Genomic DNA, 26,417 nt, shown 5'->3' on the forward strand with positions numbered 1-26,417 from the left:
AGAAAGCCTCTTAAATTATTCCTAAAGTCTTTCTGTTGTAGTAGCATTTTTCCATTGAGTCTTTCTTAGTTATTCTTCTACCCTTTTGGCCCTCTGTTCTTGTTCCCTACCCTCTATTCTTATTCGCAAAACCCTTGAGTTGTTCAAGTTCTGGTTTCATGTTGTCTTGCTCTACTTTGAGAGAGGAAATTTCCCTTGCAAATTCTTGTTCCTGTTTAGTCTCCTTTGTGAGCTATCCCTTTAGTGTTTTCATTTGCATTGCTAGTTCTTCTACTTGTCTGTCCAGTGATGAAACATTATTCTCGAGTTCCTTAATGGTTGTTTCAGAAGCTTGTAGCTTTGCTTTCAACCTTTCATTTTATTTTTATATGTTTTATTTATTAATTTCCATGGAGCAATATGAATTCCAACCATGTGTCTTCTCACTGATTTTTGTTTCTGGTTGTCTTGTATATGCAAGTTAATGTCCATTTTTACCTAGTTTTGGAGACTTGGAATTTTCACTAAGAGAAGATAAGAAGCTTACTGCATCTTCTTGAATTCCAATGTTTTTCCAATCAATTTCATGAGCAACAGACATCCCTTGCTTTGTTGTGTAACTGATTTTTGAACTTGTTGATGAAGTAAAAGCAACAGTATGTCCTCTATACTTTCCATTGACTTCAACAGATGTTGATGCAAGTTCATGAGAATTAAACCTGAAGCATGCTGTCAAGGTTGTAGAGGAGTTTCCTTCACTACCATGGCCATTTGTTGTCACTTCAGAAAATATAGCACTTTCATCAGGGTCATCAGCAATAGCTTCATTATTCATGTTACAATGTTCTCTTTCCAAGACATCATTTTCTTGCTCAAAAGCTCTGCATATATTTTTTTTCACTAATACACTGAATCCTAACATGTAAAATAGTACTAGTGATGCACCTTTTAAGGGGAAAAGAAACAAATAATGGAGTTATGGCTCCTACATAATCTGCGAGGTCGATGGTTGTTTCACCAAGGAAACCAAATCGAGAAGAGCCCATTGATACAAGAAGGTTGTACATTTTTTCATGATAATTTCCAATTTTTTCCTCTTTCTCAATTCTTGTAGTTACAAAAATTGCATCAGCCCATTGAAAAATTCCATTATTAATGGAAGCTCTTCTTGTATTTCTTATGATTTTACCTGTCTCTAATGATATCAGGGATATACACAAATTGTCATATCCCGATTGTGGAACTTGAGTGACTTGGAACTGGAGTTTGAACTCAGCTTTGGTCTTGTTCCTTTCATCCCTCCATTTTGCTGCCTAAACATCCTGCTTCAAATTTCGAAAAGGAACGGTTTAAGGGATCAATCCAAAGCCACAAACCGTCTCTACAAAAAATTGATTTGTTCTCGTCAACATTGTCACAATCCCTCAAAACCTCTACAACTGCTATATTGCTTCGAGCTCTATGTGAATGAGATGTCCGAGGAAGTTTGATATGTTTGTCAGGAAAATTACGTTGGGTTCTTGATCTCAACATCTCATGAAAGCAACTATGCAATCATACATGAATAATTGGGCAGTTCTAACAATGTGGCCATGAGGTTGAGCTTTGGAGCACTAGAAAGACATCCTTCCACTATTTCATTCATGCCAATGCAACATTTCAGCTGGCAATTCCCAGATGCAATACAATGTTGTGGTAATTTTTCACAATATGGCAGCGTTGATGGTAAACATAGACCTCCCAAGTAAAAATGAGAAACTGGGTACCTAATAAATGTATAGATGTTTGAGTCCTAGCTTTCCAGCTCAAAAAATCAAAATCAAAATGTTAACAAAGAGGGGACCTGCTCCAAGTTTGATCCAAATTGGAATCTTGCTGGAATGTCTAATGCAAATTATAGCTAACCCAACTGCCCAATATGCTCCTGGGCATATTCAAAATGACAGTAATGCGAACATGGATTTCTGAGTTGTTCACAGCTTGGGAAAGCTTGGGGAGTCTGCAACAATGTCGTCTTGTTCAAGTTACGAAACCATGGCACTGACTAACAATGTTCTTTTACAACTGGTGATTGAATTGGGCCCTGATTTTACCCAAAATCATAGTAGTTTGAAGTGAATTAATTACCAGCTTGGTGTAGCTTGAAAACAATGAGAAACCTACTACCATAGTGGCAAAATCATAATGTAGATCATATGGGCACTAGTCATATGCGTCCTAGACATTCTAGATCTACCTCAACACTGAACAATACAAATGATTAGAGTACATATGCCCCTAGGTCACAGAGTACAAATTATATCCAATTGTCAACATCAAATTGTTTAATGGTTTGATGAAATTTCACTGATAAAGACATGATTCTGCCAATCCGTGTTGCATCTTTCCATTAACAATGTTTACTTGTGTAATACAGTGTTGTCTCTGCTTTTATGTTATTTTGAATTTTCTTTTAGTGTTGCAATTGGAATATATGATATTAATTTATGCCTTGCAATTATAGTTGCTGAGATAATATTCTTTTTCTCTACTATATTGTTATTTGTGCTCCTCTGGACAATTTTAGATTTTATCACATTGTAATAGATTTAGTTTTTCACTGAGGCCATATTTGAGATGCTTTTTTTAGTTTTAGGTTATGATATATTTATTTAATTGGAAACTCTTAGATAGGTGCTAAAACCTATGTTTCTTGTTAGTCTTTTATAGGAATTATTATTTCTGTAACCTTGCCAAAGTAGAACATGATGGATCATGTGTTTAATATTTCCTATATGTTTAGGATATCTAGAATGTGTTTGATAGTTTCAGCGAAATTACACACTACCTATTGCCATATGGGCACTAGTCATATGCATCCTAGAAATTCTAGATCTACCTCAGAACTAAACAATACAAATGATTAGAGTACATATGCCCCCGGGTCACAGAGTACAAATTACATCCAATTGTCAACATCAAATTGTTCAATGGTTTGATGAAATTTCACCGATAAAGACATGATTCTGCCAATCTGTGTTGCATCTTTCCATTAACAATGTTTAATACTGTGTTGTATCTACTTTTATGTTTTATTGAATTTTCTTTTAGTGCCGCAATTGTAATATATGATATTAATTTATGCCTTGCAATTATAGTTACTGAGATACTATTCTTTTTCTATATTGTACTATTATTTGTGGTCCTCTGGGTAATTTTAGATTTTATCATATTTTAATAGATTTAGTTTTTTCACTCAGGACATATTTGAGATGCTTTTTTTAGTTTTAGGTTATGATCTATTTATTTAATTGACAACTCTTAGATAGGTGTTAAAACATGTGTTTCTTGTTGGTATTTTATATGAATGATTATTTATGAAACCTGGCCAAAGTAGAACTTGATGGATAGCGTGTTTAATATTTCCTATATTTTTAGGATATCTAGAATGTGTTTAATATTTCTAGTGAAATTGCACACTACATATTGCCAAATTTTAGTTTTTGCAATGTTTAATTTTATCATTTTTTCATTACCCAATTACCAAAGCCTACATTCATACTTAGTTATTGATAAAGTACAAAATCCACATTTTTATGAATTTAGAAGTTATATTTCTACTTCATTTCTGGTTTGAATAAATAAATTTTGTGGTGTTCAAGTCATGAAATCTTGTGTTTGGTTCAGGGCTTGGATCCAAGAACCACTGCAACCATGTTTTCTGATGCTAGATGCATTGGAGAGAAGCAAATAAATGCGGAAGACTGCTTTGTTCTTAAGATTTGTGAAGATCCATCAACCTTAAAGGCTAGAAGTGATGGCCCTGCTAAGATTATCAGACATGTTCTGTTTGGCTATTGTAGCTAGAGAATTGGGCTTCTTGTCCATATGGACCATTCTCATCTCACACGAATTCGATCAGCTAGGGGTGACGTTTTTTATTTGGAGACAACAATAAACTCAGTTCTTGATGATTATAGACCTATGGAGGGAATGATGATAGCTCATTATGTCCGCTCTATTGTCACTCTCTTCACATTTGGAGAAATAACAATGAGCCACACCAAAACAGTAATATTTTAACATATAATATGTTGTTTCATTTTTTGGGATTTCTATGAAGTTTTTTATAGATGAGATTGACTTTATATAATGTGCAGATCCCTAACATTCAGAGAGAACCCTCATTGAAAATTGTGACAGGGGTCTCAAAGTCACATTGGATACCATCCTCCTCTAGGATAAAAGTTTAACAAACACAATAATAGAGAAACCATTAGTGACGTCACCAAAATTTGTAACCTCTTCAAGGTCTTCCATCCCCTCATCAAGGTCAAGAATCTATGCACCAAAGATGTCCTATGGTAATGATGGTTTAAGAAACACAACCACATGAAAACCTTCAGTGAGAAAAACCAAATCTAAAGCTTCTTCAAGGTCTTCAATCCCCTCGTCAAGGTCAATTGTGTTTGGATCAAAGCCAAAAACATAGAAACTTTTAGTGACAACACCAAACTCTGCAACTTCTTCAAGGTCTTCTAACACATCTTCAAAGTCAGTATTGTCTGCATCAAAGTCCTAACCAAGGTCATCCATGCAGTTATCAAAACCATTGTTTCAATCTTCCATGACAAAACTAAGTCAGAAGAATTCAGTTCCTCTGCCAGAGCCTTCTTCTGTGAGAAAAGATAGCATCATGTCGTCTAGAAATTCAGTAATGCCACAAGGAACTTCTCTCAAAGTGAAAAAAAATCCTTTGAAGCCTTCTTTAATGCCTACTTTTTCAGGTGGAACACCTCCAAATTTAAGGACCACAATGCCAGAAAATACAACTTTAGCTAATAGGTGTAGACCTGCAACCCCCAACTTTGTGCGATGTACAACTGAAGCTCCTACTGTAAGCAGTCTGAGAAGACAGTCATGGTCAGCGAACAGAGCAAGAGAGAGTTTGGTATGACAACCTTACTGGTGATAGGTCTAGTTTGCATAATACCAAAATACATGGTAATGGCATTCACAACGTGACAATGCCCATTTCACTTGGTAGCAAGATGGTAGAGAAAGGTATAGATGAAATGAGATCTCTCTCTCAAAGTATAGGAAATCAATCAAGTAATTCTATCAATGCCACCTTGCAACCCTAAGAGACAGTGAATTCAATGTTATCTCAAGAGAGCACTATCTTTTTGAGGACACTCTAAAAGTCAACCTTCGCTATGGCTCTGAAACACATGGTAAGTATTGACTCAACAACCTTGTCTACATAATTTGTCTTGGCATGGACCTTAATGTCATATTCTTCTTTTGCCTAAAATGAATGCAATTTTCCTTGTAATTTGGCTTGAAACATTTGATAATTCATATTGATGGAACATGTTTGTGTTGCAATTGTGAGAACATCTATTGTATGCAGAAGCTTCAATAAAATTTTTAAAAAAATGACATTTATGCTCTATTATTTTCAGGATTTAAGGAAAATTACACCAAGTAGCTTCCAGCCTCATATGACCATCATGTCAAACTCATCTCAGGATACTGTCCAAGCAGGAGCCACCAAAAGCAAGCAATATAGTATACATGACTCTCCAATTGCAATTAGCAGCAATGTAAATTCTCAGTATGGTGCAAGCATTGTTCGAGGTATACTAATTAGACATTTTTAATTGGACGGGTCATTGGATGTTATAAAGAAAATACTCTTTTGGTGTATTTTTTCTTCTTCTAAATTTGTCCTTGTTCCAATATCTGGTTGGAACTATGGAATTTTGGGTGCTATAATTGTTTTGTATCAAGAAGGATCCTAATGTACCATATGAAATTAGATAATATGAAGCCATTGTAAGATATAAGAGTTAAATAAAGCTCAAACTTAAGTGAAAATATATGCTCCTTGCCAATAGTTTTGTTGTGCAAAAGGTTTCATATGTCTCAACTTTGTGTCTATTTGTTTAGCTTGATCAATGTATGTATGAACAGTAGATTCCACAATTCCACAATTGAACTCATACATGGAATCCAATGTTGTGGGGTTAAATATTCAAAACAATTCTTTAGAGGAGCTAGAAGTACCAGTTATCCATAGTATTAAGGGTGTAGTTGAGACAAGGAAGTTAATAAATCTAATGATTGGGTCTTCTCAGAAAATCCAACCAAAGAATAGAGATCCTAGGTGAAAGGTTGTTGAAATCCTTTCCCTGTTGATTCTAATGTTATCACAAGGAACATGTTGTAGGAATATTTCTTGATAGGAAGCACAAGTTAGATGATGATCTTATGCAAGATTCCCATAATTCTAAACAACTTAGGAATCATATTGATCACCATAGTGAAATTGTGGAGTTTTGGAAATTGATTGGTCCTATTCCTCATTAGAGAGAGAAAGCTACACTTCTACAAAAAAAAATGCATATAATAGATTGAAATCAACCCATAATTTTAGAGTAACCCATCATAAATGGCATATGACTTAGAGGTAGACCAACTCATTGACCTAGGATAGGTTCTGGGTTTTTTTCTGGGTCTGTTCAGTTTTCAACGTGCTATTAGAATGAGGTTGGTCAGTTATGAGTTTCATTTTGTCTTGGTGTTGATACACTATAGCAAGGTTATTATACAACTTGGATTCATGGACTAATTTAGTGTCACATCATCTTTAGGCACATAATGTGTGTCTCTATTTTTAAGGCACTTTATAATGCACCTAGCTTTTTGAAATACAACATATGGGGACAATGGCAAAACAAATTATAGTGGGTACCTTGTGAATTTGGTCTCTTGATTAAGGATCCAAGAGTTTGTTCTTTATTTATTTATAGAATCTAGCCACAACATGGTAGCAGAGTGAGAATTTGTCCACAAGGCCTCACCAAAAGTGTGGCTAGAGGGTGTGCTAAAATGGGTGTATATGTGGGCAATGTGGTTCTTAAACAGATCCAAAAATCTCAGTTGGATGTTGTCACATTTGGTGCATTTCAACGGAAGGAATACTACAAATATGGAATGAATTTGATCAAGGACACTATCTTGACATGAGAGATGGGAACTAGGACTCTTCCAGTGCTGTGAATTCTAATTGGAAGGTTACTGAGTAGGTGCCATAATACCCCTCTGCACCCAACATAGGATGATGTGCAAGGTTGGTTGAATAATTTCCTCATAATATTGGAGGATTATAACTCAACAATAAAGTGAAGGCCTTTGCTCACATATATTTAATCCATCCATTTAGTTTGATGAATTACCTCTATGCTGGGTTCAAAAGAAGATATCCGAAAAGGTGTTATGCCTCACTACTCTGATAGGTGGATACAAAAAACAAGAGGTTATGCTAGATTTGGATCATATATGAACATGAAAAAAAATAAAAAAGGAAAAAGGAAAAATCATGGGAATTCATTGGGAGTCCGAGGCTTGTATACTCACTGATTTAGCTACATCTAATGAGCTACTCAAGGAAGTTCTTGATCGGTGGGTTGGAACATATGGAAGTGAATATATATGGAGTGAAGACCTATGTGGATTTCAAAGTAATTGATATCCTGGATGAAAAGGACCTCTATCATGTATTGCTAAGGGTTGATTGGGATTTTTAAAATGATGCTATCCTGAACCTAAAATAGTCGAGGATTTCTTTTAAGAAGCGTGAAAAGAAGGTAGTTTAACCCTTGGACCCCTCGTAGGGATAGAGATTCATTGAATATGTGTAGACTGATTTAGAAAATGATATGGTGGACCAATTCTATAATATGACAATGGGACAATGATAGGATTATATTAATACTACTTATGACTACGTGTGCTAACTGAAACTATTGCATGGCACATTCCTCTAAGCATTGAGTTATCCTTTGCATGGTTTGCTGAATATGTTGCTCCTTCTTTGTGCATTCTTTCATGTGTCGCTTCATATAGCCCAATTAGTAGTAGAGGGTATCGAATTGTTCCGCTGGAGATAAATAAGGTATAAATTCCAGATTGGTTACCAATAACTCTGACCACATACACTCTAATCATCCCCTGACTACCACAAGCTCTACTTCCACCTACTGTCACATCTGAAATTGTGAATATCTTTCTGCTACGAACACTATAAGATGCACATTGAGATCTTTATTTTCTTGTTGTAGCTCCATGATGGACTTCTTTGTCTGGTCCATCCTCACCAAAGCATCTTCTATGCTCACTCTGATGACACACATCAAGTCAGCTAAAGGCACAACATTCAGGGTGAGTTGTCCTTGTTGCATGCCTTCAGGGGCAATCTAGTTCAGTGGAATGCCACTTGTGAATGGTTTCTCGAATCACAAAGGAGACTCTAATTGGGATTTTCTATACTATTAGATGACTTCAATGTTTCTTCAATAAGGTATGGAGATATATCTAGTTCCTAGCAAACCCATAGGATTCTTAGCCGGTATTTTGGATCACTCGCCAACAATTGAATATGTGCCATGGCTAACAACTATTTCAGAGGGGAAGTGGGGCCTAAAAAGCATAGCTCACGCATGTACATTTATCCTAGCTGTTGTTTCTCATGTACAGGGTATGTTTCTTATGTGTGTTCCTGTTATTCAGTTAAGTCCCCACCCATCCTTGCGGGTGACAATTGGTGAGGTTGAGAGAAATCCTCCCCCAACATGTTGAATTTCATATAAATTGTTGTCCCTCATATTTGATTATAGTACACAAGATTTTTTGGTTGGGGTCATCCTCTATATGCACAAGGGGAATATGTGCCCCTGTGGTTTCTAGAAATCCAAATGCTCACAATGTTTCACCGAACAAGGATAGATTCTTAGTAGGCAACTCTATCAGGTGGGCCTAGAAGGTGTTTCAATGGAGGTGGAAACACTGCTAGACTTGTTTCCCCAAGGACACTGCGACTGGAATTGTTTATTCTATGTACTTTGGTGGTAGAGTATCCTTTATTGGAAGAGGATAAGTCTTGCTGGAGAGTGACTTCACCATATACAACTTCTTGAGAGGGCTCTCACTTGGCAGTAGCCTTTTCAACATGTGTTTCAAATATTTTCCAAAGAAGGTGGCTTCATCAGGGTTGATGGGTAGCTCCACTATTTGGACCTGTAGTGTGGAATTTCCCTATTGGGGTTACATGATGATCTCTTCCTAGAAGTTGGTCTCCATCTGTGGTCCCTTGTCCTTTTCTAGTACGTCCTGCTAGGTCATACATTTCCCACGTTGCTACTCAAACACTTCAAGAAGGATGTATGAAACCCCTAGCTATGTGACTACTCTATTTACACCAAGGCAGGAGCATACTTGTTGTTTCCGTGAAAGCTAGTATCTTTTCGATCTGCTAGTCCCACTAGGATTGGTAGCTATACTAGAAATAAACAATCAAAGTAATTTGTGATTTCCTCAATGTATGATAGATAAGAGAGAAGAAAAGCGACCAACCTGGATCTTCTACTTGACTCCTTGCTTGATTTCTCTCTCCCTTGATAAAGCTTGCAACTCCTCTCCTACTTGTCCCACTTAGAGAATATCTGTAGAAATAAAGTAAAAAAACACCGTCAAAGGATCTCGATCTATTATATCATAAACAATGCAGAATCAGAAATACATTGAACATACAATAGCATTTAGAAATAACAAGATTCACAAATACACGATTGTATGGAGGAAAGCTAAAAGAACTTTATTAAAATAGAAGGGAGAATTACAACCCAGCTGTCTGATCCAGCATCATCCTCCCAGCATCAAAGCCCTGTTCACCTTATGAAAAGAAAAATCACCCAACAATACAATGCTCTTTCTCAAAGACAAACTATCAACACTTCCTTACAAATTACCAAATTCCAGCCTCTAGATCTCTTAGATGAGGGATCCATTTATAGATGTCTACAAGGGTGTGAGTCATCTCTGGGTTGTAGATTAGTGTCATTCTAGTTGTTGTTCTTGGTTCCACTTGGAGATTTCTTGGATCTCTTACTCATCCCTGGGAAAATTTAGAGAGGCAAGTGTCATAGGAGAAGTTTCTGGAAGATTCCATGAGCATCCACTTAGCAAACTATCTCGCACATTTGTCCATCCTTGCTCATCGCACCCCATAGAATTCCTCTTCAGTATGCATCGCACCTGGCTAGTGTAGAAGTTAGTATGCATCGCACCCTAACAACGGAGCAGTTAGTATGGTCCAATTTTGGCAAGTTCTGAGTGGTTTTTCAGGTGGAACTTTTGGGGAAGTATGTAATTAGTTGACCATGATCCTTTATGGTATGAAACAAAAGTTTTAGGGGTTAAAGAGCCATTGGTTTATTGACATATAATATTGGGGTTGCAGTTCCAAAATATGTCTATAATAGTTGCCCCCTAAAGCATGAAGTCGTAAATCTTTTGATGTCAAGTGAAATGCTTTATCATGAGGATCCGAGGTATTCAAACTGGAAGGTGACCTGTATGAGATACAATACAATACATCATCATCATATTATTTTCATGATCTAGCTGAGGTGGGCATTCCCATGCTCAGCTTTATAAATTCATTTTCATGTGCATAGGACAGATAATCATTTGCAGTTGCAGACTAGTGATTCTTCATATGAAGAGTCATCTTCCCTGACTTAGATGACTATCTGTGCAGATTTTGTGTACATTCGATGTCCTTATATTCCTGAATATATCGCAGCTCAGATGGATGAGACTAGATCCGGGGTCTTCAAAACTCATTCAATCTTCACTCGATGTACAAGTCGAACCATGTGAAAAGATGTCCTGAAGTCGAACATGGAAAGACATAGCCTGATTACTAGCTAATAATGTAAGTTGTTAATAGGCGCGAGAGGAATCACTGATAATGATAGTGACCCTCAAGGTACTATAGTAAAATTCACATGGTGTGAACATATGATCTGATGTCAAACACCACACAAAATCTTTCAGTCAAAGGCCATTGATGTAAACCTGTCGCCGGAAGTGAGAAACTTGCCATTGAGGCATGCAAGATTCAAAACTGAAAGGGTTGTTTCTAAGTCAACTTCTTGGATAATGAGATGATGTCGACAAGAAGTGACCCATTGTAAGAGGGCCTTAATGTATCCCACATCTACGACACAAAACAAAGCAAATGATTTTCTGGAGGTGAAAATGATCTGATGATATAAGGTTCAAGAATGTTGGTCATGAAAAATGGAGGATGAAGGTATTGTAGTGGATGAGGCATTAACTAGATGGTGAATTCTCTGAATGACTTCTCTTGAACATATCGGTGACACTGAGATGGATTTGTAGTGTTAACCCCAAAATATGGATGGTATGGAGGACCAATGGCGATATGACCGGTGAATAGAATAACCCAAACCGACTCAATCATGGTGATGGAGTGAGAATGTCATGTTCAAGAGTGACCTACTACCAATAAAATTCTTCAAGTTTTCTTCCCTTTTCCCCAGTCATTGCTGACTAGTACCTCTTTATTTTTGTCAAGCTTGAGGAGGATAACATATGCTTGTTCTATAATTTTCCCTTCGGGCAAACCTGTCGCTATATTGTAGCAAGTCTAATGACAATGAAACTTGTTCTTGTCGAGGTGGACAAGTTTGTCACGATTGTTTTAACGAGTTAAATGACAAAGATAACTCGATCCTTTTCATGTTTAGAGAGTTTGAAAAAGGATGAAAAGGAAAATCCAACAGTTCTTTTTCGTAGCATAATCCCTTAAGTCTAAAAATATTAAAATAATACAAAAAGGATGAATTTTTGATCACTTTAGCGAGAGGAAAAAGAGAAGCACTCAATCTCTTTTGTGAGATAATCCCTCAAGTCCGAAAAAGATTAAAATATGCAGGAGGGATGGTGCATCCAGTCACTTTAGCGAGTTGGAGAGGCCAATAGCTCGACAATCTTTTCACATTTAGCGAGTTTGAAAAGGGTTTAAAGAGGACTCGTTTTCTAGGAACGAGTGGTGTTTAGGGTAGCAACTGGTTCCAGGTAATCTTGGAACTTCTCAAAACATGGTGATGTGAAGAGGGTGGCTAACATGACCACTCATCGCAGCAGTTCCTCAAAATGGTAAACAATCAAGTGGAAGCGTATGATCGGCCAAAAGGATGGAGGTGATGGAAGGAACACAACCAATGTTCAAAAGGCTAATATAATGGCAATCACAAAGGTTATTCACCAGAGGTGGGTTCATTTTTTAACGAGCTTAAACTCTAGGGGAACATATGCTCAGTTGGTAGGTTATTTTTTAACGAGCTTGAACCTTGCGGAAACATTGCTCATTTTCCTTTTCATGTAGGCTAGAAACAACTAAACTACAAAGCTAAAAAACACTAAAAAGCTAAGGAACTACTAAGGTTAGGTAGGATGGTTTCATCAGTAGTTTAGACAAGACCCTTCCTTTGCTCCACCTACAATGCAAACATTGTCGAACCAATCACCTAACCTATGAAATTGAAAAACTAAAAAGCTAAAAAATGAAATTGGTCATTTTTCGCTAGCATAAAAAGGTTTGCATGCCTCTAGGCATCAAGAAAAGGAGAGTCTCCAGGTAACCATATGGAAGTCACTGCGGTTAAGCAGGATTGTTATGTCAACAGAGCCAACAAAACACTCCCTTGGCTTTGTCCATTAAATAGACAAAGGTGAATGGTGTGAGATAACACTTCCAATCACGTAACCTATAGGGAAACATATCTTTTCAGTCGAGTTCATCTCAAAATAGACAAGGGTGCATGCCCCCTAAACTTCGTTACATTCACCAGACTACTCGCGGTAATTAGGTGGATGGAATGAAGGTTGAAGAGAAACTCTTGATGCAAAAGGACCATTTAGAGATGATGTTTGACTTGAAGCGGTGTTTGAACCGGGAAATGAAAGCTGGTCAATGGTGACAATTTTGCCTTCATGTGGGAAACAGATCACTCAAAAGAGTGTGGAAACAATAGCTTCCATGCTATAAACATAGTCACGTCCAAGGAGTAGATTGTAATCTAATGGTCCTTGGACTACCATCAAGTTCAAGTGAACGGTTTTCCTTCTCAAAGTTATCGGTAACTTAGGAAGGATCCCTAATGGTCGTGTTATGAAACCAGCTCACAAAAAGATAACAGGTGAACTGGTTCCTTTGTTAAAGCCTGATAAATTTTGTGTAACAGGCATAAGCGATGGTGAACCAAGTGCTTTCCAAGCAGTTGAGGAAAGGATACTCACTGAAGGCCCTTTATCTATGATAGTGCCAGACACGATCACTTTTTAAACTTGTACTATGATCCAGAATGGTACATTAGAAGGAAGGTGGGATATTGCTAGTCGATTCCAATCAAAGGAACTAACTAGACTGCTTGGAGGGGGTATCGAATAAATGGTTGAATTAACCCATTTAGTAGCGGGAACTAGGGGATTATCTTCCTGTTGTAAAGAAATGGGCAGATTTCCCCCAAGTTCATCAGACTTTGAAGAAACAAAAATAATTGAACAGTATTGTTCTCACTCTCTTTGGGAATGGTATCATCTAAAGGTGGACCTTCTGAAGGTAAAACTAGGTCAACTGCCATCTCGACCTACTGACTTTGGTCTGGTATGCACTCAAAGGATTCACTTTCAGCGATACGTGTTTCAATCGACGATTAAGTTATGTGAGTTTGATTTTCAACTAGTAAAGCACTTGAGGTGAGTTTCTTGTATCTAGATGGAAGTCGCTGCGGTGAAGCAGGACGGTTACGCAAGACTCTTTTGGCCTCATCCAAAAAAGGACAATGGGGAAGGTGATGGTCCCCTTCACATAATCCACATGGAGTTTTGACCTTTCCTTTTTGTCCAGGAATTTCATTTTCACTAGTTGATGGTGTGCTTTCAACATGATCACTAGAGGTTGATGACACAGGACGGTGTGAACAGGGAGACCATTCTCTCAAGATCCATGGAAGGCAAGGACAATCTCGATGAAAATGGTTTCCTTTGCAAATTACACAAGGATATTTTGGAGATTTAGTGTGCGGATTTTGACCAGATGATTCATGGTTGCCCCCTTGCTAAACGGACTTCTTCTTCTTCTTCTTCTTCTCCTTCCCTTTCTTCTTCTTATCAACTACTTGGTTACTAGTATCACTATTTTCACCAAGCGAAGAGGAAGAAGAGGAGGGAGAAAAAAACAACAAAGGAGGTGAAGGTTCAACTTCAATATTAACTGGTTGCTAATTCAATTACTGAGGAATCACGTTATTTTGAACCATAGAGGTTGAGAACAGCCATACTGGCAGGCCAATAGTCAAGCCTAGCAGAGACAATGTGGCCCTATGAGGAGCACCAATATTTCCCCAAGAAGTAAAGGGACTAGGATTCCCCTCGAGAGGGATTCCTTGATTGGTGAACTCCATTATCTCAAACCTAAGATCAACGAAGGAGGTAGGGATGTTATTTCGAATTTAATAAATCTTAATGACGCTTTGACACAAATTTTCTTTTTCAATTTTTAAGAGTTGAGGAAAAGCTAAAGATGACTCTAGTCCCCTTCGATTTTTAATGAGCTTGAAGTGACAAGTGCTCAGATGGACCTTTTCTTTTAAGGAGTTGAAAAGGAATGAAAGTGACTACTCTAGAAATCTAGACAGATGGATTACCAAACCAATCACAAAACTTCAAAATACACCTTGGTGATAAATTAAAGAGAAATTACCAAGGACTTAAGTATGGTAGTCAATCTTTCCGAATGCTGTGTTTAGTGCATTGCGATCGATAGGGCGGCAGACATGACTTCCTATGGATAAAGGATATAAGCCTATTGTGGTCTCCTAATATATACTCGATGGTACAGGGAGCACAAGTCCATGTTAGCACTTGTCGTATCAAAGAGGAGGAATCACCCAACCTTCGATGAAAACAATAGTTACTAGATTTTATGACGTCGGAACACGTATCTAGCCTTGACCTCTAGATGTGTTACGTTAGGTTCCAAAGCATTGTTAAGTTCATTGAAATTTATTTTAGAGTTGATCTTGCTTAGAAGTTTTCCTTTCAATGGTTCACCACATGATGAATATGTAAAATTCCTAAAAATGCAATCTACAATGATAAACAATCGTTGTTTATTTTGCAATGAAAATCCTAGCTACTAAGGAAAGAAGATTACGATTATTTCAAACAAAGAGCAAAGATCACACACTAAATGCGCTTTTCCTAAATCATTTTTCACACACAGTATAAATTCAAATGCAAATGCATGTAATTTTTTTTGGTTCCCTTAATGTGAGAAATGCAAAAAAGGAAAACTAAGTATAGATATGAAATATTTTCTTCAAAGCGACATTTTGACAATTTCTTTTCAAAATAGAAAGGAAGACTTAAACGACACTTTTCAATTTCAAATAGAAGATGCTTTCGAAACTTCAAATATCAACAAATCAAATCAAATACATGACAAAAAGTTCAATCGACTATCTAGAGAAGGAAGACTTTACAACACTCCTCTTTTTGATACAAAACAATAGTTACGACACTTTTTTCACCAAGACAACAGATCAATTTAAACAAATTTTCGACAAAGGATTGCAAATGATGGAAAAATACATAAAAAATTTTACTAATCCGAGTTAATGGAGGCTGGTCTATGTAATGCAAGGAGGCTTCAACAATGAGATACTGTTCATAAGTAGCAAAACAACTAAAGAGAGCTGAAAACAAGGACAAAAAACCTAAATTTCAAGGAAAGAAATAGGATTATTCAATCATCGCACCTATGCTTCACAGAAAAAGGGATGCATATCACCTGCTATACTCAGGAAGTGTGATGCATACTGGCTTCCAATGACAGATAGTGCGATGGACCAGGGTGGGCAACTGAGATGGGTTTTGGCTCAAATTTGCAACTAATTTCAGTGAGTTTCGCTGAGCTATTATGGACAGTAAAGAACAAAGTACATGGGTATGATCTTGGGAGGTTATTGAGCTACCAATAGGGAATCTAGAATGTTTGTAAGTCAGATGTTCAAAGCATAAACTAAACCAGAGATTGACTGAAGCAGCATTCATCTATTTTTCAATTACACAGTAAGAGTAGTTCGAAGGTTATCTGGCTATCTTCAGGCTCTGTCTATAGTTTATAAAACAAAAAATCAACAACAAACCAACAAACTATTTGATCCCCAGTGGAGTCGCCATTTTGTTTTAGGGAAAACTAGTGTCTTTTCAATCTACTAGTCCTACTAGGATTGGTAGCTATCCTAGAAACAAACAATCAAAGTAATTTGTGATTTCCTCTATGTATGATAGATAAGAGAGAAGCAAAGGGACCAACCTGGATCTTCCACTTGACTCCTTGCTTAATTTTTCTCTTCCTTGATAGAGCTTGCAACTCCTCTCCTACTTGTCCTGCTTAGAGAATATCTATAGAAACAAAGTAACAAAACACCATCAAAGCATCTTGATCTATTATATCATAAACAATGTAGAATCAGAAATACATTGAACATACAATAACATTCACAAATAACAAGATTCACAAATACACGATTGTATGGAGGAAAACTCAAAGAACTTTATTAAAATAGAAGGGAGAATTACAACCCAGCTATCTGATCCAGCATCATCCTCCTAGCATCAAAGCCTTCTTCACCTGAAGAAAATCAAAATAACACAACAATACAATGCTCTTTCTCAAAGACAAACTATCATCACTTCCTTACAAATTACAAAATTCCGGCCTCTAGATCTCTCAGATGAGGGATCCATTTATAGATGTCTGCAAGGGTGTGAGTCATCTCTCGGTTTTTGATTAGTGTCATTCCACTTGTTGTTCTTGGTACCACTTGCAGATTTCTTGGATCTCTTACTCATTCCTGGGCGAATTCAGAGAGGCAAGTGTCATAGGAGAAGTTTCTGGAAGATTCGATGAGCATCCACTTAGCAAACTGTCTCTGACATTTGTCCATCCTCGCTCATCACACCCCACAAAAGGCCTCTTTAGTATGCATCACACTTGGCTAGTGTAGAAGTCAGTATGCATCACACCCTGACAGTGGAGAAGTCAGTATGGTCCGTTTTTGGCTAGTTCTGAGTGGTTTTTCAGGTGGAACTTTTGGGGAATGATGTAATTGGTTTACCATGATCCTTTAGGGTATGAAACAACACTTTTAGGGGTTGAAGAGCCCTTGGTTTATCGACATATAAGATTGGGGTTGCAGTGCCCAAATATTTCTATAACACTTGTTTATTCGTGTCTTGTTTAATTGTGACATCTAGATGTGGTGGTTGGCTTGAACATAATATCATTACTCCAGTACCTACTAACTAGGACCATAAATCGGAAATGGAAATAGACAGCAATGGAGCCCTATCAAGGTCCACTAATTTGAGAAGTTATAGTAATATTATTTTTGTTGCACATACAAAAAATGTCATTATCAAAAATAGAAACAAAAGACAAAAAAATAAATGATTCTATCACAAAAGTACTTCAGTGAACCCTGTTTTTGAAGCCAATCAAATTCAACCAAATAGTACAAATATCAGTTTAAATCCAAGGATTCCATCTATAGGTGAGGAAGAGAGAAGAGAAATAAAATAGACCTTTTGTATTTATTGATATAATGGTAAACCCAACTACGCATATACACCTCATTAAGCACGAACAATAGAAGGTTGTCAACATAGGCTGCACAAAATCTCGATCAATGTCAATAGACAAATCTTCCCTAGTAAGGCCCTAGTAGAGAATTTGTTTCTACATCTGGGAAAGAAATAACATTTGACCGAAGCACACTAGAGCTCAAATGTACAACATAAAAGGACATTACAAGCACTAGCAATTTCTTCCAAACCTGACACTGAAGGAACTTCCATAGTAAGACATGTTGGTGATTCAACAAAGTTAATTGAGTTGTACCTTGTGTGTAATGACTATTTGAGAGATGTAACAGTTGGAAATATATTTTTCTTTTATTTTGTTTTCATTTCATTCTATATATCTAGGTTGAAGTAAGTTACCCAAGGCATGTGGCTTTGGTGATTTGTATTGGATTAGTTGTCGGCCTTTGAAAATATGACTTGGAAGTTGAATCATTATTTCTCCATGTTGGAAGAGAAACCTGTGACTTCAATTCTAAGTCATTTCTAATGTATGTTGTTGCATCATTTAACTATATATTAGATTTTTTTCCAATATTCCCTTGAATGAATTATTCATCATTTATGTTATTTGTTGGTGGGGCAGGTTGGAGACCTTGGGAAGCTTGAGATGAAACCTCATGATCCCTATCATATTCCTAACATGAATTCAATTAATGATAATGTGAACTTGAATGGGATAGGTAAACATTTTATCTTAGTGAGTAGGGAGATACACCTGGCTTTAGGACCAACAACTACAAATCTGGGTCCAAATTTGTAACGAGTTCCTTATTTGCCTAATATTGAATACAATTTGATAGAAAAACTTGCAAGAATTGTTGAAATGTTAAAAAATTCTAACATGAAAACATTATGAGTTATATCATCACAGATGTTCGTTGGGAAATCAGTTCGAAAGACTACCCACATTGACATGGATCAAGAATTCTTTGAATCTTCTAAATTTCGAAATGAAGATACTACACAAGACAAACATAATGATAGGATTATATTAATCCTACTTGAGGCTACTTGTGCTAAAGGCTACTAGAGCATGGCACATTCCTCTAAGCATTAAGGGATCCTTTGCGTGGTTTGTTGAATATCTTGCTCCTTCTCTGTGCATTCTTTTGTGTGTTGCTTCATATAGGCCCATGAGTAGTAGAGGGTATCGACATGTTCCGCTGGGGATAAATAAGGTGTAAATTCCATATTGGTTACCCACAACTCTAACAACATATGCTCTAATCATCCCTTGACTATATCCAACTTTACTTCCACCTACTTTGCATCTGAAATTGTGAATCTCGATCTGTTGTGACCAGAGTGAGTTTCATATTGAGATATTTATTTACTTGTTATAGCTCCATGATAGACTGCTTTTTTTGGTCTATCCTCATTAGAGCCTCTTTTGTGCTCACTCTAATGAAACAAATCAAGTCAGTTGAAGGCATAACATTCAGGGTGATAGTCCATTGTTGCATGCCTTCAAGGGCATTCTAGTTCAGTTGAATTGAACTTGTGAATGATTGCTCGGAACACAAAGGAGACTCTAATTTGGCTTTACTATATTATTAGATGACTTATATGTTTCTTCAATAAGGTATGGGGAGATATCCAGTTCCCAGCGAACCCATAGGAGTTTTAGCCAGTATTTTGGATCATCTGCCAGCAGTTGAATATGTGCCATGGCTAAAAATTACTTCAAAGGGGAAGTGGGGCCTAAAAAGCATAGCTCACGCATCTGCATTTATCTTAGTTGTTGTTTCTCATGTATAAGGGTTTGTTTCTTGTGTGTATGCTTGTCCTTCAGTTAATTCCCGTTCCATCATTGCAGGTGATGATTTTTGATGTTGTGAGAAATCCTCCCCCTAACATATTGAAGTTCCTATAAACTGATGGCCCTATTTCCCAATTAGAGTACTCAATATTTGTTTGTTGGGGTCATCCTTTATCTACACAAGGGGAATATGTGCCCGTGAGGTTTCCATAAATCCAAGTGCTCACAATATTTCATAGACCGAGGATAGAGTCTTAGTAGGCATATTTATTAGGTGGGCCTAGAAGTTGTCTCCATGGAGGTGGAAAGACCGCTAGACTTGTGTCACCAAGGGCACTATGACTGGAATTGTTTATTCTGTCTGTTTTGGTTGCAGAGTATCCTTTACTGGAAGAGAATAAGTCTTTTTGGAGAGTAGCTTCACCATTTGCAGCTTCTTGAGAAGGCTCTCACCTAACAATATCCTTTTCAACATGTGTTTCAAATATTTTCCAATGAAGGTGGCTTCATCAGGGGTGATGGGCAGCTCCACTATTTGGACCCATGGTGTGGAAGTTCCCTACTAGGTTTACATGATGATCTCTTCTTCATCAAAGCTGGTTTCCATCTGTGGTCCCTTCTCCTTTGTTAGTCGGTCTTGCTAGGTGATACATTGGCCACGTTGCTAATCAAACACTTCAAGAATGATGTATGAAACCCCCAGCTGTGTGACTACTCTACTTACATCAAGCCAGGAGCATACTTATTTATCCATGGCATGTTTAATTGTGATATCTAGATGTGGTGGTTGGCTTGAACATATTACCATTATTCCAACACTTACTCACTAGGATCAGAAATTAGAAATGGAAATAGACAACAATGGATCCCTATCAAGATCCACTAATTTGAGAAGTTATAGTAATGGTTTTTCTATAAACACACAAAATGTCACTATTTAAAGTAGAAACAAAAGAAAAAAAACTAAATGATTCTATTAGGAATGTAGTTCAGTGGACCTTCTTTTTGAAGCCAATCAAATTCAACCAAATAGTACATATATCAATTTAAATTGAAGGATTCCATCTATAGGTGAGGAAGAGAGAAGAGAAATAAAATAAACCTTTTGTATTTATTCATATTATGGTAAACCCAACTACACTTATACACCTCATTAAGTAAGAGTAATAGAAGGTTGCACAAAATCCTGATCAATGTCAATAGAAAAATCCTCCCTAGTAAGGTCCTATTAGAGAATTTGTTTCAACATTTGGGAAATAAATAACTTTTGATCAAAGCACACTAAATAATTCAAATGTACAAGATAAAAAGACATTGCAAGCACTAGAAATTTCTTCCAAACCTGACACTCAAGGAACTTCCACAGTAAGACATGTTGGTGACTCAACAAAGTTAATTGAGTCGTATCTTGTACGTAATGCCTGTTTGAGAGATGTAACAGTTGAATATATATATATATATATATATATATATATATATATATATATATATATATATTCATTTCATTTTGTATATGTGGCTTCAAGTAAGTGAACCAAGGCATGTGGCTTTGGCGATTCGTATTAGATTAATTGGTGGTCTTTGAAAATATGACTTGGAAGTTGGATCATTGTTTCTCTGTGTTGGAAGAGAAACCCGTGAATTCAATTCTAATCCATTTCAAATGTATTTTGTTGCATCATTTAACTATATATTCTATTTTTTTCCAATATTCCCTTGGATGAAATATTCATCATTTATGTTATTTTTTACTTGCGTAGGTTGGAGACTCTGGGAAGCCTCATATTAAACCCCATTATCCCTATCATATTCTTCACATGAATTCAAGTAATGATAATGTGAACTTGAGTGGGATAGGTAAACATTTTATCCTAGTGAGAAGGGAGATACATATGGCTTTAGGACCAACAACTAAAAATCTGGGTCCAAATTTGTAACATGTTCCTTATTCATGGAAAAGCTTGCAAGAATTGCTGAAATGAATTTTTTTAACATGAAAACATTATGATTTCTATCATCACATATTTTTGTTGGGCAATCAATTAGAGAAACTGACCACATTGACATGGATCAAGAATTCATTGAATCTTCTAAATTTCAAAAAGAAGATACTACACAAGGAAACACTTCCAAAGGGACAATGATAGGATTATATTAATCCTAATAGTGGTTACTTGTGCTAATTGCTACTAGAGCATGGCACATTTCTCTAAGCATTCAGTGATCCTTGGCATGGTTTGTTGAATATGTTGCTCCTTCTCTATGAATTCTTCGCTATGGTTCTTCATAGATCCCCATGCATAGTAGAGGGTAGAAACTTGTTCTATTTTGGAGAAATAAGGTGTAAATTCTAGATTGGTTACCCACAAATCTGACCACATATACTCTAATCATCCCCTGACTGCCTCCAACTCTAGTTCCACCTACTGTCACATTTGAAATTATGAATCTTGATCTGTTGTGACCACTATGAACTGCATATTGATATCTTTATTTACTTGTTGTAGCTCTGTGATGCACTTCTCTATCTGGTCCACCCTCACCAGAGCCTCTTATGTGGTCACGCTCATGACACACATCAAGTCAGCTGAAGGCATAACATTTAGGGTGAATTGTCTTTATTGCATGCCTTTAGGAGCATTCTAGTTTGGTCGAATGCCACTTGTGAATGATTGCTCAGATAACAAAGGAGACTCTAATTAGAATTCTCTATACTATTAGATGATTTATATGTTTCTCCAATAAGTTATGGGGAGATATCCAGTTCCTATCAAACACATAGGATTCTTAGCTGGTATTTTGGATCATTGACGACTAGCTGAAAATGTTTCATGGCAAAAAACTACTTCAGAGGGGAAGTGGGGCCTAAAAATCATAGCTCACACATCTAAATTTATCTTAGTTGTTGTTGCTCATGTAAAGGGTTTTTTTCTTGTGTGAATGCTTGTTCTTCAGTTAAGTCTGTGTCCATCCTTACAAGTGATGATTGGTGATACTATGAGAAATACTCCCCCTAACATGTTGAAGTTAATATACATCGCTAGCCATCCTACTCGATTATTGTATGCAAGATCTTTTTCTGGGGTCATCCTATATATGCGCAAGGGGAATATGTGCCCCTATGGTTTGTAGAAATCCAAATTCTCACAATGTTTCATCGACTTAGGATAGAGTCTTAGTAGGCAACTCTGTCAGGTGGGCCTACAAGGTGTCTCCATGGAGGTGGAAAGACTGCTAGACTTGTGTCACCAAGCGCACCACAACTGGAATTTTTTATTTTGTCTATTGTGGTGGAAAATTATCCTTTATTGGAAGAGAATAAGTCTTCTTGGAGAGTGGCTTTAGCATCTGCAACTTCTTGAGAGTGCTCTCACCTAGTAGTACACTTTTCAACATGTGTTTCAAATAATTTCTAATGAAGGTGGCTTCATCAGGGGTGATGGGCAGCTCCATTATTTGGACCCGCGGTGTGGAAGTTCCCTACTGGGGTTACAGGATGATCTCTTCTTTATCAAAGATGGTCTCCTTCTATGGTCCCTTGTCCTTTTCTAGTAGATCCTACTAGGTGATACGTTGGCCATGTTGCTACTCAAACCCTTCAAGAAGGATGTATGAAACCCCCAGATGTGTGACTACTCTATTTACACCATGCCAGGAACACACTTGTTTATCCATGGCCCATTTAGTTGTGACATATAGATGTGGTGGTTGGCTTGAACATAATACCATTATTCCAACACCTACTACCTAGGATCATAAATTGGAAATGGAAATAGAAAACAATGGAGACCAATCAAGGTTCACTAATTTGAGAAGTTATAGTAATAGTATTTTTGCTACACACAAAATGTCACTATTGAAAATAGAAACAAAAGACAAAAAACTAAATGATTCTATCATGAAAGTACTTCATTGGACCCTATTTTTTGAAGCCAATCAAGTTCAACCAAATAGTATAGATGTCAATTTAAATCCAAGAATTCCATCTATAAGTGAGGAAGAGAGAAGAGAAATAAAATATACCTTTTGTATTTATTGATATAATGGTAAACCCAACTACGCTTATACACCTCATTAAGAAAGAACAATAGAAGTTTGTCAGCATAGCCTGCACAAAATCCTTATCAATGTCAATAGACAAATCCTCCCTAGTAAGGTCTTAGTGGAGAATTTGTTTCTACATCTGGGAAAGAATTCAAATCTACAACATAAAAAGACATTGCTAGCACTGGAAATTTCTTCCAAACCTAACACTCAAGGAATTTCCATTGTAAGACATGTTGGTGATTCAACATCATTAATTGAGTTGTATCTTGTGTGTAATGACTATTTGAGAGATGTAACAATGGAAAATATATTTATTTTGTTTTCATTTCATTCTATATATGTGGGTTGAAGTAAGTGACCCAAGGCATGTGGCTTTTGTTATTTGTATTGGATTAATTGGTGGTCTTAGAAAATATGACTTGGAAGTTGGATCATTGTTTCTTTGTGTCGGAAGAGAAACCCGTGACTTCAATTCTAAGGAATTTCAAATGTAACTTTTTGCATCATTTAACCATATATTCTATTTTTTTCCAATATTCCTTTGAATGAATTATTGATCGTTTATTTTATCTGTTGTTTGGGCAGGTTGGAGACTCTCGGAAGCCTTAGATGAAACCTTATGATTCTTGTCATATTCTTCACATGAATTCAAGTAATGATAATGTGAACTTGAGTGGGAGAGGTAAACATTTTATCCTAGTGAGAAGGTAGATACACATGGCTTTAGGACCAGCAACTACAAATATGGGTCCAAATTTGTAACAAGTTCCTTATTTCGCTAATATTGAACATAATTTCAAGGAAAATCTTGCAAGAATTGCTGAAATGCTAAACAATTCTAACATGAAAACATTATGAGTTCTATAATCACAGATGTTTGTTGGGCAATCAATTAGATAAATTGGCCCCATTGACATGGATCAAGAATTCATTGAATCTTCTAAATTTTGAAAAGAATTTACTACGCAAGATATAACACTTCCAAAGTATTCTAGCAAGGTTATACCCCTCATAAAGTTTTTTCAAATGAAAATACCACTTCACACAAAAAAAAATTGAATCCTTGGGTTGATGTGGACCATCTATTGGAAGGGCTAAGTAAAGAGAAATGAGTTGCAATCCAACAAGAACAACATGGAAAATTGATGAAAAAACAAGATATTTAGTGCCAAGAAACGTTGCATTGTTTTGGGCCATGATCAGATGCTACTAAATTTAGCTAAGGTTTCATTAAATATAAACCATATAGTTATAATTTTGGTGATTCTTAGGAAAAGAGAGATGTGAAGTAAATGAATTGATTCATGGTAATATGAGTATATAAATGTTGCTAATTCATGATTTTTTTTGTCCAACAATTTATTGAAATAGATCATGTGCACGAGGAAATTCCAAGGAAGGAGGAGGAGCAAGACCAAGAGAAACCTCAACATTATATTTTTTTTCTTTCCTTATATGAGAATGTGGACTAAATTGTGGCCTAACATCTGAAATTTTTTGGACAAGGTTACTATAATTTGGATTGAACTATTAATATCTTTGCAAATTGTAGTTCTTACATGCATCATTTGATTTACAATGTGGAATTGGAAACTTCTATGCATGCCAATAGATGGATCTATTCTTTATTTCATCTAATTCATTCTTTGATAATTTATGTTCCAAGAAATAATGTTGTATGAACAACATGTTAGGCAATAGGCAATAAATTTTATGCCACAGAGATGGCCAAAGTACTTGATCCCACAAGAAAATTATTTGCATGATGTGTTATTTTGAAGGGTGATGATGTTGATCTAGATGGAGATGATAGGCTACCTAAAAGTAAAGATCTAGATGGCGTTTTTGGAATGGAATATGGAGTAGTAATTATCAATTATTTTGGCCTCATCATAGATATAACTTGATTGTGGTCGAAAGGTAAGTTCATTTCAATTATCTTTTAGTATCCAGTCAAGACCTTATAGTTGTTATTTTTTTCTTTCAAACGAGGTGGTTAAAGATATATGTTACTATTTCTAAAACTAAGAGACTCCCATTCATATATACGTGCATTTTCCCTGTGGTAGGTACCAATTTGGATTTCCAGGGTTGTCATTGTTAGAAGTATACGTTGATGAGAAGCCAGAGGATGGAACATTGACATCTTCATTAGCAATGAGATGCTAAAAATTAAAATATAACACATTATGTGTTCATGACATGAAATTTAGAAATATTTCTTGAGTTGACATTGTATTGTTGCATTTCTAACACATATACCCTTTAATTCAAACATATGTGATTGAGATAATTCACCACAATTTTTTCTCAAATAAAAGTTTCATGAAGTGGATGTCTTGTAATTTGTTGTAACTGAACAACAAAAAGTTTTAAAAAATTGTAAAGTGGTTTTCAATAGGGTTTTTCCATTTAGAGAAGCATAGCCACATCTTCACCCTTTGTGGCATATGGATGAACAATTTGGTGCATTATGCACAATACAAATTGATGGAAAAGTGTATCATGTTGTAGCCCTTGCCCCTAGGATTGACAAGGTATGAATTTTACCTTTTGTAAAGAATACTAACATTAGAAATGAAAAATCATTTACTAGGTAATGTTGGTCTTTGAATATGCATGCTTATTTACTGACTAATAGAAGATCACTTTATGTGCATCAAGAATGGAAAGAAGAAAAAATATGTATCAAAACTACTAGTCTTGTGAGAGAGTATTAATTCCTATGGTTTGTGGAAAATATGGATGTGTTAGGATCTAGAGATATTGGGGTTGTCTTGGTTTTTGAAACTGATATTTTTCAGGATGTAAATCAATATGAAAGAAGAAAATCAAGTGGGTACATTTGGTCAGATACATTGGAAGGGGGTGTAAAATTAGAATTTGTTTTCAAAGAAGCATGACATGTCTCTGAATAGGTTACATCCCCATTTCTACCCTTTGATAAAATTGGAATTAAGTCTGTTCAAATGGAAGGCGAGATAGTAGTACCAATGAAGGAAATGAAAATGAATTGGGTTCCATACATTCCATTTGAGGACAGGTAGCTATAATAGTGTATCTCTAC

The 26,417-nt window shown here is 36.3% G+C and overlaps 1 pseudogene; it reads left to right on the forward strand.

Moving 5' to 3' along the window:
• The first annotated feature begins 5,174 nt into the window (after positions 1-5,174).
• On the forward strand, positions 5,175-26,253 carry LOC149142340 (RNA polymerase II C-terminal domain phosphatase-like 3; annotated as a pseudogene).
• Positions 26,254-26,417: the final 164 nt, after the last annotated feature.

Source organism: Pinus tabuliformis, chromosome X (assembly GCF_031772625.1).
Source record: "Pinus tabuliformis cultivar Carrire ecotype Pingquan chromosome X, CPIR1, whole genome shotgun sequence".
In the NCBI taxonomy this organism is placed as follows: Eukaryota; Viridiplantae; Streptophyta; class Pinopsida; order Pinales; family Pinaceae; genus Pinus; species Pinus tabuliformis.